The 12,572-nt window shown below is 38.1% G+C and overlaps 1 protein-coding gene across 1 annotated transcript in view; it reads right to left on the reverse strand.

The window, feature by feature from the left end:
• Positions 1 to 12,572, reverse strand: part of LOC133572619 (unconventional myosin-Ic-like) — a 153,438-nt gene that overhangs the window by 123,008 nt on the left and 17,858 nt on the right. The window lies entirely within an intron of this gene.

The following is a 12,572-nucleotide window of genomic DNA, read 5'->3' on the forward strand; positions in this document are numbered from 1 at the left end:
AAGTCGCCACCTCATCGCAGGGCCAACACAGACAGACTGACAACATTCACACTTAGTAGTGCTTAAAGTAGAACTGGACGATACTGAAAATATCAGTTGGTATCAATTTGAAACCAAGTAAATAAAGGAACATTATCGCCTATACATCACCAAGTACTACCCCAGAAAACACTTGGCTCTCCAAATACCACCATAATGACCAGCATTAAAATACAGTAGCGTAGTAGGCCCAAGTATTCATCAAAAACCAAGGCTGATATTTTATTTAACACGTATATTTGATATTACATTACATAGTTTGATTAGTAACACTATGTTTGAATATAGGAAAGTAAAACACTGTACTAAATAATGAATCAACTCTTGGGTGTGCCACTCGATGGAGTCCACGTACCCGCGTACCACAGTTTGAACTGATACAGAGACATTTCCCTTGCGCGCGTGTGTGTGTGTGTGTGTGTGTGTGTGTGTGTGTGTGTGTGTGTGTGTGTGTGTGTGTGTGTGTGTGTGTGTGTGTGTGTGTGTGTGTGTAGTTGGGGTTGTATTTCTACCCTTCTTGAGACATCAATAAGGAAAAGTTAAAATTAAAGTACCAATGATTGTCACACACACACACACTAAGTGTGGTGAAATGTGTCCTCTGCATTTGACCCATCCCCTTGTTCACCCCCTGGGAGGTGAGGGGAGCAGTGGGCAGCAACGGTGGCCGCGCCCGGAAATCATCAGTACCTTCTACATGAGGACCGGTGAACAAGTTAGGACCGAAATGATGGTCCTAATACGGAAAACATTGCATCTAATAGTGAATGTCTCATTTGCACTCCTGGTGGTGAAATCTATCAACATTAGGGTCGTCCCAAAAAGAAGAGATTTTTCAAATTGACTGTGTGTCGGTTTTAAATGTACCCCCTCTCTGGTCAACATATGAAATAACAAGTGTGTGTAAAAATTAGAAGTGCTCCCCCTGTGGCCAACATATGTAATAACAAGTGTGTACGAATGGTTTTTTTTTTTAAGTCTGCGGGCTATAGAGCGTTTTCTATTTCTTGGTCCAGTACTCTGGAATGGAAGTTAGAGATGCTACCTCAGTAGAAGCATTTAAGTCCCATCTTAAAACTAATTTGTATACTCTAGCCCAGGGGTGCTCATTACGTCGATCGCGAGCTACCGGTCGATCTCGGATGGTGTGTCAGTCGATCACCAGCCAGGCATTAAAAAAATAGTCCTAAAAATGAGCGATCATAAATCTTCACTATGACGTCACTTTCGTCACTTGATTGACATTCACGACACCCGAGGGTCTTCTGAGATGACGCTGGCTGCTGCCAGCTCATTAAAATTACCGACAGGAAGGCGAGAAACACTTTATTTCAACAGACTCTGGCGCCGTACCTGTCGTCAAAACTCCAAAGACCGACTGCACAGTTGCACAATAAAAGCTCTGCTTCATCCTGCTTGCGCTACCAAAATAAGAGTCTCAGAAAGCTGGCGTGCACAAGCTAGCAAGCTACGGAGTTTGCCAACAATGTATTTCTTGTAAAGTGTATACAAAGGAGTACGGAAGCTGGATAAATAAGATGCCAAAAAGCAACCACTTTCATGTGGTATTGGACAGAAAGGAGGACTTTTTTTCTCCTCCATTCGAAAATGCGGACCTTATCAGCACTACTGTCTGATTCTAATCAATGCAAGTCATCAGAATCAGGTAATACACCAACTTATATTCTTGTCTTCATGAAAGAAAGGAATCTATATGTGTTAAACATGCTTGTGTTATCTTTAAACACCTTTAACTTGTTAACAATATTAACTATATGTGTTAAACATGCTTGTATTATCTTTAAACACCTTTAACTTGTTAACAATATTAACTATATGTGTTAAACATGCTTGTATTATCTTTAAACACCTTTAACTTATTACCAATATTAACTATAAGCGTTAAACATGCTTGTATTATCTTTAAATACCTTTAACTTGTTAACAATATTAACTATGTGTTAAACATTCTTGTATTATCATTAAACACCTTTAATTTATTAACAATATTAACTATATGTGTTAAACATGCTTGCATTATCTTTAAACACCTTTAACTTGTTAACAATATTAACTATATGTATTAAACATACTTGTATTTTCATTAAACACCTTTAACTTATTAACAATATTAACTATATGTGTTAAACATGCTTGCATTATCATTAAACATATTTAACTTGTTAACAAAAACATATGTTTCATAAATAAGTAAATATAAATTATATATATGAATGAGGTAGATCCCCAGGACTTGATCAATTGAAAAGTAGCTCGCCTGCAGAAAAAGTGTGAGCACCCCTGCTCTAGCCTTTAAATAGACCCCCCTTTCTGCCGTTTATTTTCTGCACAGATTTAGTGACCACAGATGAGGCACGAGCTGTCCAAAGTCGGGACCCAGGGTGGACTACTCATCTGTGCATCAGTTGGGGACGTCTCTGCGCTGCTGACTTGTCTCCACTCAAGATGATCTCCTGCTGGCCCCACTATGGACTGGACTCTCACTATTATATTAGATCCACTATGGACTGGACTCTCACTATTATGTTAGATCCACTATGGACTGGACTCTCACACTATTATGTTAGATCCACTATGGACTGGACTCTCACTATTATGTTAGATCTACTATGGACTGGACTCTCACACTATTATGCTAGATCCACTCGACTTGTTATCCCATTGGGTTGAGTTTTTTCTTGCCCTGATTTTGGATCTGAGCCCAGGATGTCGTTGTGGCTTGTGCAGCCCTTTGAGACACTCGTGATTTAGGGCTATATAAGTAAACATTGATTGATTGATTGATTGATTGATTGATTGATTGAAATTGAAATGTGCCCCCTTTGGCCGAAATTAATCAAATAAATATGTTTATAAAGACATACTGTAATAACTTGAAGTAAATAATGAAGATTAAAAAACAATTAAAAACAAAAAAGTCAAAACAATTTACTAAAAGCAGTCTTTTTATCACAATGTGTCGACTTTTTTCTTATAAAATTGGGAACAACTTCTCATATTTTTTCTGTTTCTGAAATATTGCAATATTTTCTTGTAAAATTATTATTAATATTAGTATATTATTATTAATATTGGCAACATTTTAAAGTTTTCTTATAAAATTGTGACTTTTGTCGAGTAAAATTACGACCCTTTTCATAAAGTTGCCAACATTTTAAGCTTTTGACCTTTTTCTTGTGAAATTCTAACTCATTTTTCACAACAAGCTTTTTTATATTTGCATAGAGTATGTATATATTATCCATCCCATCCATTTTCTACCGCTTGTCCCTTTTGGGGTCGCGGAGGGTGCTGGAGCCTATCTCAGCTGCAGTCGGGCGGAAGGCGGCGTACACCCTGGACAAGTCGCCACCTCATCACAGGGCCAACACAGATAGACAGACAACATTCACACTCACATTCACACTCTAGGGCCAATTTAGTGTTGCCAATCAACTTATCCCCAGGTGCATGTCTTTGGAGGTGGGAGGAAGCCGGAGTACCCGGAGGGAACCCACGCAGTCACGGGGAGAACATGCAAACTCCACACAGAAAGATCCCGAGCCCGGGATTGAACTCAGAACTACACCCTGTTCCACCGTGCTGCCCGTATATATTATTAATGTTGTAAATACAAATTGTTACATATCTAGAAAGGGTGGGCCTAAAGAGGTAGCACTCAAGAAGGTAACAAATACAAGAATTTGTGTGTGTGTGTGTGTGTGTGTGTGTGTGTGTGTGTGTGTGTGTGTGTGTGTGTGTGTGTGTGTGTGGGTGTGTGTGTGTGTGTGTGTTAAGTTAAAGTTAAAGTACCAATGATTGTCACACACACACTAGGTGTGGTGAAATTTGTCCTCCCCATTTGACCCATCCCCTTGTTCACCCCCTGGGAGGTGAGGGGAGCAGTGAGCAGCAGCGGTGCCACGCCCGGGAATCATTTTTGGTGATTTAACCCCCAATTGCAACCCTTGATGCTGAGTGCAAAGCAGGGAGGTAATGGGTCCCATTTTTTTAGTCTTTGGTATGACTCGGTCGGGGTTTGAACTCACGACCTACCGATCTCAGGGTGGACACTCTAACCACTAGTGTGTGTGTGTGTGTGTGTGTGTGTGTGTGTGTGTGTGTGTGTGTGTGTGTGTGTGTGTGTGTGTGTGATGTCTTGATTGAAACTTTTATTAGTAGATTGCACAGTACAGTACATATTCCGTACAATTGACCACTAAATGGTAACACCCGAATAAGTTTTTCAACTTGTTTAAGTCGGGGTCCACGTAAATCAATTCATGTGTGTGTGTGTGTGTGTGTGTGTGTGTATGTGTGTGTGTGTGTGTGTGTGTGTGTGTGTGTGTGTTGAGGGGGCTTTAATTTGCTAGTTCTAATAATTAGAGTAACACACAGGACAAATATTTTAAATAGCTTCAAATGCAATATAAGTCAATGTAACTACATCAACAAAATCCAAAGTACTTACTTTTATTACATGCAATTGCAAATAGGACACCCTGAGTACAGGTCTGTAAATGAGACAACAAATAACAGTGCATACATATAACAATACGAACCACACAACAACATAAGCAGACATTGGCGGTGATAAACAAAGACGAGAACTGACAAATATCGATCCCATCCTGCTAGTATTGGTATCGGTGCAATCAATATTAGGATCCATCACCAGCAAGCAGTCCCTCAACTTCACCAGGAGTCTGCTCCAGCGCCTCATTTCTGGGACACTGCCGGGTAAAGTGAAGTTTGTTAGCCCCGAAGTACATAGGCCCTAGAGGAACGTCTCCCCTGCGCCCCTCAACTAAGGTCTGGGAGCCCCCCGCCCCCACCCACAGAAAGCACGCCTCTTCTTTTCCTTGTGACACAGAAGGACGACACCGCAGCGCTGCAATAAAACACACTCAGATCTTCTGTTTCTAGCCGATACCACATAAAAAATTACGTAAAACGCAGTAACGCATCATGTAGTAACAGTAACTGAGTTACTGAATATAAAAAATAACGCGTTAGATTACTAGTTACCGCCGTAACTAAAGGCGTTACAGTAACAATCCCAACACTGGTGATAAGTAAGGTGAAGACAGAAAAATGACATGATTGCGTCAGAACTTCCCCAAAAGTCTCAATGGGTGTGGTGTGAACATTTCCTCCTTCCTGCTCTTTCACTAAAAGGACATGCTGTCACAGTGGTGCTCAAACTTTTTTTCGCCAAGTACCACAATAATGAGCAACATGAAATTACATTAGCCGAGTAGGCCTAAGTGTTCATCAAAAACAAGGCAGAGGTTTTATTTAACAATGTTGGCCATAGTGTAACATTAGACACGGTTTGAACAGTACCACCATGTTTGAATATGGGGAAATAAAACACTGTACTTTGATCAAGTGATTCTTTGGCGTACCACTAGATGGAGCCCACGTACCAAAGTTTGAGAATCCCAGTGATGGATTCCTTTGCTCATGTACAGTATGACCATTGTAGTTTATTTTGAAGCAACTCAGTAACATGTCGTCATTGTTTAAATGTGTACTCAGAGTCACAACACACGGGGCGGGCGAACCGATTCAAATATGGATGGTATCAATACCAGTGGGTCAATACTAGCGTGACGATGACGTTGCCATTTTTCAGTTCTCTGTTCAATTTCACAAACACAGAATGTGTTTATTTTGGTTTTCATATTGTTGCATTGTGGGTTTTGTTATATTATGTTATTGGACACAGGAGATTTGGGGGGCAAAAAGCCAAATCATTTCAATGAGAGCCAATAGAAGTTCTTAACTTTATTTAGTTACTTTGCACTATTGACCTTATTTTGCTCAAACATTTGTACGTAATAAAAGGGCATAATTGTATTTAGTTGTTTATATTGTTACATTATCCTATATCGGTAAATTACTTTTAACTTCATCCTTTGTTTTATTATGATTGTAATCAATAGTCAACAAATCAAATGCAAAATCACAAAACCAATAATGAGCCTGATTTATTTTTTTTCACAAGTGGTAAGTATTGTCTTATATTGTTATATTTATGCATTGTTAAATTATTCACAAATATATGTGTTGACTTTTTTATTCTGATTATAATCACGACCAACAAATAAAGACAACATCACAAAATTAGTCAATAATCTTGAAAAAACAACAACATTGGGTGTTATTGTAATTGTAATCATGATATACAAATCTAAGGCAAAATCACAAAATCATTAAATGATCTTGGGGAAATGTTCTTTTAAAAAAAAAAGTATCAGAATCGTCAAAAATTCTCATATATTTTCCTGGTATCAGATCGACACCAACATTTGCTGTATCGCCCATCCCTATATCTAACACACTGCTGACCTTTCCTGCTGCCTTCAAGAGCCTCTTGGTTGTCCTGTAAAAATGTATTACAATGCTTATGTCAATTGTAGGGATGTATCGATATGAAGATTTCATATCGTGGTTGTTTTCACAAAAAATATCACTGTTGTCATTAATATCACGGTATTGTTGAATGTGCTCAATAAGTACTCATACACACGTATTACCAAGTTTTATTTAAAAATTAAATACAATAAATAAGTAGCCACACAATATACTTTCTCTGCAGAAGAAATGTGATATATAATAACATTGTTCTGGCTACTTGAGAGCCATATTTTTTTAAAGGGTTTGAATATGTTTACATTCTATTTTAATTTGCACAAGTTTTAGTGGGGTTTTTTTATGACAAAGAAAAAAAGTGTGTTGGGTGCTTCAAGTCCGGTTTTATGGGGTGCCGAATGTAAAAGTTCAGTCACACATTCTAGCAGATATATTTCTCAGATTAAACTCACTTTTTTTTTATTTATCTCATTGTCATCGCATTTAAGTTCAAATTAAATGTTGATACTAAATATGATATCTAATTCTTGAATCTAAACCTAAATGTTGAATCAAAACCTAATTCTTAAATCTAAACCTAAATCTTAAATCTAAAACAATCTAAATGTGAGTGCTAAATGTTGAATATAAAAATAAATGTTGCATCTAAACCTAATTCTTAAATATAAAACTAAATCTTCAATCTAAATCTAAATGTGAGCGCTAAATATTGAATCCAAACATAAATGTTAAATCTGAACCTAAATGTTTAATCTAAACTTAAATGTTAAATCTAAATCTAAATGTTAAATCTAGGCCTACATTTTAAATCTAAACCTTCAAACCCCGTTTCCATATGAGTCGGAAATTGTGTTAGATGTAAATATAAACGGAATACAATGATTTGCAAATCATTTTCAACCCATATTTAGTTGAATATGCTACAAAGACAACATATTTGAAGTTCAAACTGATAAACTTTTTTTTTTGCAAATAATCATTAACTTTAGAATTTGTTGCCAGCAACACGTGACAAAGAAGTTGGGAAAGGTGGCAAAAATACTGATAAAGTTGAGGAATGCTCATCAAACACTTATTTGGAACATCCCACAGGTGAACAGGCAAATTGGGAACAGGTGGGTGCCATGATTGGGTATAAAAGTAGATTCCATGAAATGCTCAGTCATTCACAAACAAGGATGGGGCGAGGGTCACCACTTTGTCAACAAATGCGTGAGCAAATTGTTGAACTGTTTAAGAAAAACCTTTCTCAACCAGCTATTGCAAGGAATTTAGGGATTTCACCATCTACTGTCCGTAATATCATCAAAGGGTTCAGAGAATCTGGAGAAATCACTGCACGTAAGCAGCTCAGCCCGTGACCTTCGATCCCTCAGGCTGTACTGCATCAACAAGCGACATCAGTGTGTAAAGGATATCACCACATGGGCTCAGGAACACTTCAGAAACCCACTGTCAGTAACTACAGTTGGTCGCTACATCTGTAAGTGCAAGTTAAAACTCTCCTATGCAAGGTGAAAACCGTTTATCAACAACACCCAGAAACGCCGTCGGCTTTGCTGGGCCTGAGCTCATTTAAGATGGACTGATACAAAGTGGAAAAGTATTCTGTGGTCTGACAAGTCCACATTTCAAATTGTTTTTGGAAAATGTGGACGTTGTGTCCGCTGGACCAAAGAGGAAAAGAACCATCCGGATTGTTATAGGCGCAAAGTTGAAAAGCCAGCATCTGTGATGGTATGGGGGTGTATTAGTGCCCAAGACATGGGTAACTTACACATCTGTGAAGGCACCATTAATTCTGAAAGGCACATACAGGTTTTGGAGCAACATATGTTGCCATCCAAGCAACGTTACCATGGACGCCCCTGCTTATTTCAGCAAGACAATGCCAAGCCACGTGTTACATCAACGTGGCTCAGAGTAAAAGAGTGCAGGTACTAGACTGGCCTGCCTGTAGTCCAGACCTGTCTCCCATTGACAATGTGTGGCGCATTATGAAGCCTAAAATACCACAACAGAGACCCCCGGACTGTTGAACAACTTAAGCTGTACATCAAGCAAGAATGGGGAATAATTCCACCTGAGAAGCTTAAAAAATGTGTCTCCTCAGTTCCCAAACGTTTACTGAGGGTTGTTAAAAGGAAAGGCCATGTAACACAGTGGTGAACATGCCCTTTCCCAACTACTTTGGTACGTGTTGCAGCCATAAAATTCTAAGTTAATGATTATTTGCAAAAAACAAATAAAGTTTATGAGTTTGAACATCAAATATCTTGTCTTTGTAGTGCATTCAATTGAATATGGGTTGAAAATGATTTGCAAATCATTGTATTCCGTTTATATTTACATCTAACACAATTTCACAACTCATATGGAAACGGGGTTTGTATTTGTGACCCGACACAAATAAATTTGAACTGGCACAAATATATGTGGCGCCCATAAACAATTTCTCATGCTCCTGATAAGCCAGAGAATAAGAAGACGTAGCAGGAGTACGCGCTGTTTCCAAATTTTGCGAGTAATCAAACCCCATTTAGACTTCAAAAAAGGGAAAATGAGTAACAAATCAAGTAGCGACTTTTGGCATTTCTGAAATGAAAGCCCTTCTCAACGTGCACTGGGAGCTGCTGTGGCCCCAACCACCACTTAAGCGCTATCACTGTCAACAAGACGACAAAAACAAGTGACGGAAGAAATTTTGTTTGTAGGTCTGGAAATTTTTGTTTAGCTTTGCATGTTTTCGAATCACCTTTTGCATATGCGTAAAAGATAGATAGATAGATAGATAGATAGATAGATAGATAGATAGATAGATAGATAGATAGATAGATAGTACTTTATTGATTCCTTCAGGAATGTTCCCTCAGGAAAATTAAAAGGCTAATCATTTTTTGGCATAATTTTGCATAATTAATGGATGATTATGAAAATTAACTGATTACATCATTACGTTACCCAACCCTGCCACCCATGACATATTGCAGTCTTGTCAAGAACCTTCTAAATCAGGGGTGCCAAACTCATTTTAGCTCATGGAGGAAAATCTATTCCCACGCGGGCCGGACTGGTAAAATCATGACATTAAAACTTAAAAATAAAGACAACTATATATTGTTTTCTTTGTCTTACTTTGGCCAAAAACAGAACAAGCACATTCTGAAAATGTACATAATACAAATAATCCTCTTGGAAAAACACTTCAAGTTAAAATTCTGAGGAAAAAATTGGTGCAGTTTAAAAAACAAAACATGAAGAACACAATGAACTTAGACTTTATGTTGTTACAAAGTCATTAAACTTTAGGCATTTCCTGTTTTGGATTCTCATTTTGGAAGTTCACCGTTAAAAACGTATGAAAAAACAATCAAGTGTTTCCTCAAATTGCTGCATTGGTGAAATCCACAACTGCCGCGACACATTAATTTATCATCATTCAAATATTACAATTATAATATTAAACAAACCAATTCTCAAAATGACATCATAACCGAAATCAAGGAAACATAACTACAAACTTAATCAACGTGAACAAAGTATATTTAAGCATAAAATAAAATAGAACAAACACAACGAATGTAGAAACAAATTTTTTTACAATGGAGTTCAGGGTGCACATCATGTATTAAATCAATTCCAAGCGCTGTATGGAACTCTAACTAAACAGATGATAGTCAAGTTGACTTAAGTATTTGCATCTTACGGTTTTCGTAATTTTATCCATTTAGTGGATACTTTACAATGAAAAAAGGTATTGTGTGTCAATAATGCTGCCATCTGCTGCTAGCCACAACAGGATTAGCTCATTGCTAGCACCTGCGCTGATTGGAGGAGCGGCAGCCAATCCAGAGGGCGCTTAATGCCAGCTCACACGTCATCTTTCAACAATGTCATGTGTGACATGGGTTACACTTGAATTGCTATTGCGACATCCAGTGGACACATTCAGAACAGCAGTTTTTTTCATTGAAAAAAATGCAGCTCATTTTTATATTTCGCAAACTGATCTTGTGGGCCGTGGGCCCGATTAAACCTGTTTGAGGGCCTGATACGGCTCGTGGGCCGTATGTTTGACACGCCTGTTCTAAATGTTTTAATCAATATTGCTATCAGCAAAACTGGCCCTGTATTTAATTGGTGCTACCTTGATACCAACATTTGCAGGGGCGCCGACCCCTACTAGACAGTATTACTAATAGTCTAACCTCCATGACAAAGAGAATATCGTCGTCCCTCGCCACATTCTGTTTCAAATATTGCAGCTTCACCGCATCGCAGAGTTTTTTTTTCAGTTTTTTATATTATGTTCTGCAACATTTTTGCCCTGGATTAAACCTTTACATGCATAAAAATGGCTAAGTTATTTAAAAATAGCAATGGTGCAGTAGCACTGGCCACTAGATGAGACCAAACCAAACAGATCACGCTGTTCAGTACCCTGGCCACTGAGTGGCTCAGCCTCAGGCAACATTACTATATTGGATTAAAAGGTGACTCATGAGTGCCATTTCATGTCTAGACGGCGCTCATAATGTTGAAAATGTTATTTAGAACGACGTAAACAGTTTTTTTATGCTCAAGCCATGAAAATATTGGGTTTATAATTGATGATTCCTACTTTGCGGAAATCCATTTGTTGCGGTCGTGTCTGGAACCAATTAACAGCGATAAACGAGGGATTGCTGTTGTAATATAACTATTCCTCCTAGTGTGTTAAGGTATGAAAATTGCTTTTCGTTAAAAAAAGACCATGACTGTCCATGCATGTATTCCAGGGGTGTTAAACGTATGGCCCGACGGCCGAATCAGGCCCGCAAACAGGTTTCATCCAGCCCGCGGGATGAGTTTGCTAAGTATAAAAATGTACCTGAAATTTTTGAATGAAAGAAACTGCTGTTCTAAATGTGTCCACTGGATGTCGTAATAGCAATTCTTTGTATCTTTGTAGATGATGCTACATATGTACATAATAAACCACATGATGTTAGTACATCAGTCGAGGAAAATGATCAAACTACATAAATAACATCCTGTAATTTGATTTTGATATAATTTTTTTTTTTATCTTGATAGATTGAAAATTAACACCAATGAGTTGACTGATGAACATTATCACATAATTTATTCAGAAAATATAAAATAACGACAAATGAAGATAGAATATTATTAACCGCAACATGTAAGTGTTAAAAAACAACAACAACATTATGATTTGTACAATTTCACCATGTCCTTGTTCTATTTTTAAACAAAGAAAACAATCTGAAGTTGTCTTGATTTTTACGTTATCGTGCCGTGATTTTATCAGTCCGGCACACTTGGGAGTAGATTTTTCTCCATGTGGCCCCCGATCTAAAATAAGCTTGACGCCCCAGATGTATTCTATTAAATGTATTAAAAATTAATGTGATTGTGAATACTGTCTATCTGTGTTGGCCCTGCGATGAGGTGGCGACTTGTCCAGGGTGTACCCCGCCTTCCGCCCTAGTGCAGTTGTGATAGGCTCCAGCACCCCCCGCGACCCCGAAAGGGACAAGCGGTAGAAAATGGATGAAAGGATGGATGGATGGAACATTTAGTATTGCTTTGTATCCAGTCTATGTGAAGGTGACCTTAATTCAGCTGTCAATACCAACGCTGGACTGTAATACACTGACATTGCCAGGGGGGGGAGTGATTGATTCAGCATGTAACTCTCACACACACACACACACACACACACACACACACACACACACACACACACACACAATCACACAGACAGTGTGATTCGACCCTAAAGGAATGCCGGAACGGAAAAAAAAAAGTGAGGCAACGTACTGGAATTTCTTTGTCGTTTCCTCCCATCCCAACTGCAGAACATTCCACACCTCCCCAATTGTCTCTGACCAGCACACACTTCATTAAACACACATTCCTATGCTATACCTTCTAAATCAATCCTCCCACCCAGGGGGAGATTTAAAAAAACCCACTCCCCTTCATTCCTGAGATACTGTAAATAGATATGAGTCATCAGCTGTCCATTATAATGTCCTCCCAAATGAGCCGTGAGCAGACGGCATTTATATATATATATATATATATATATATATATATATATATATATATATATGTATATATATATATGAAGATGAAGTAGTCTTGTGATT

This window comes from Nerophis lumbriciformis, linkage group LG30 (assembly GCF_033978685.3).
Source record: "Nerophis lumbriciformis linkage group LG30, RoL_Nlum_v2.1, whole genome shotgun sequence".
NCBI lineage: Eukaryota > Metazoa > Chordata > Actinopteri > Syngnathiformes > Syngnathidae > Nerophis > Nerophis lumbriciformis.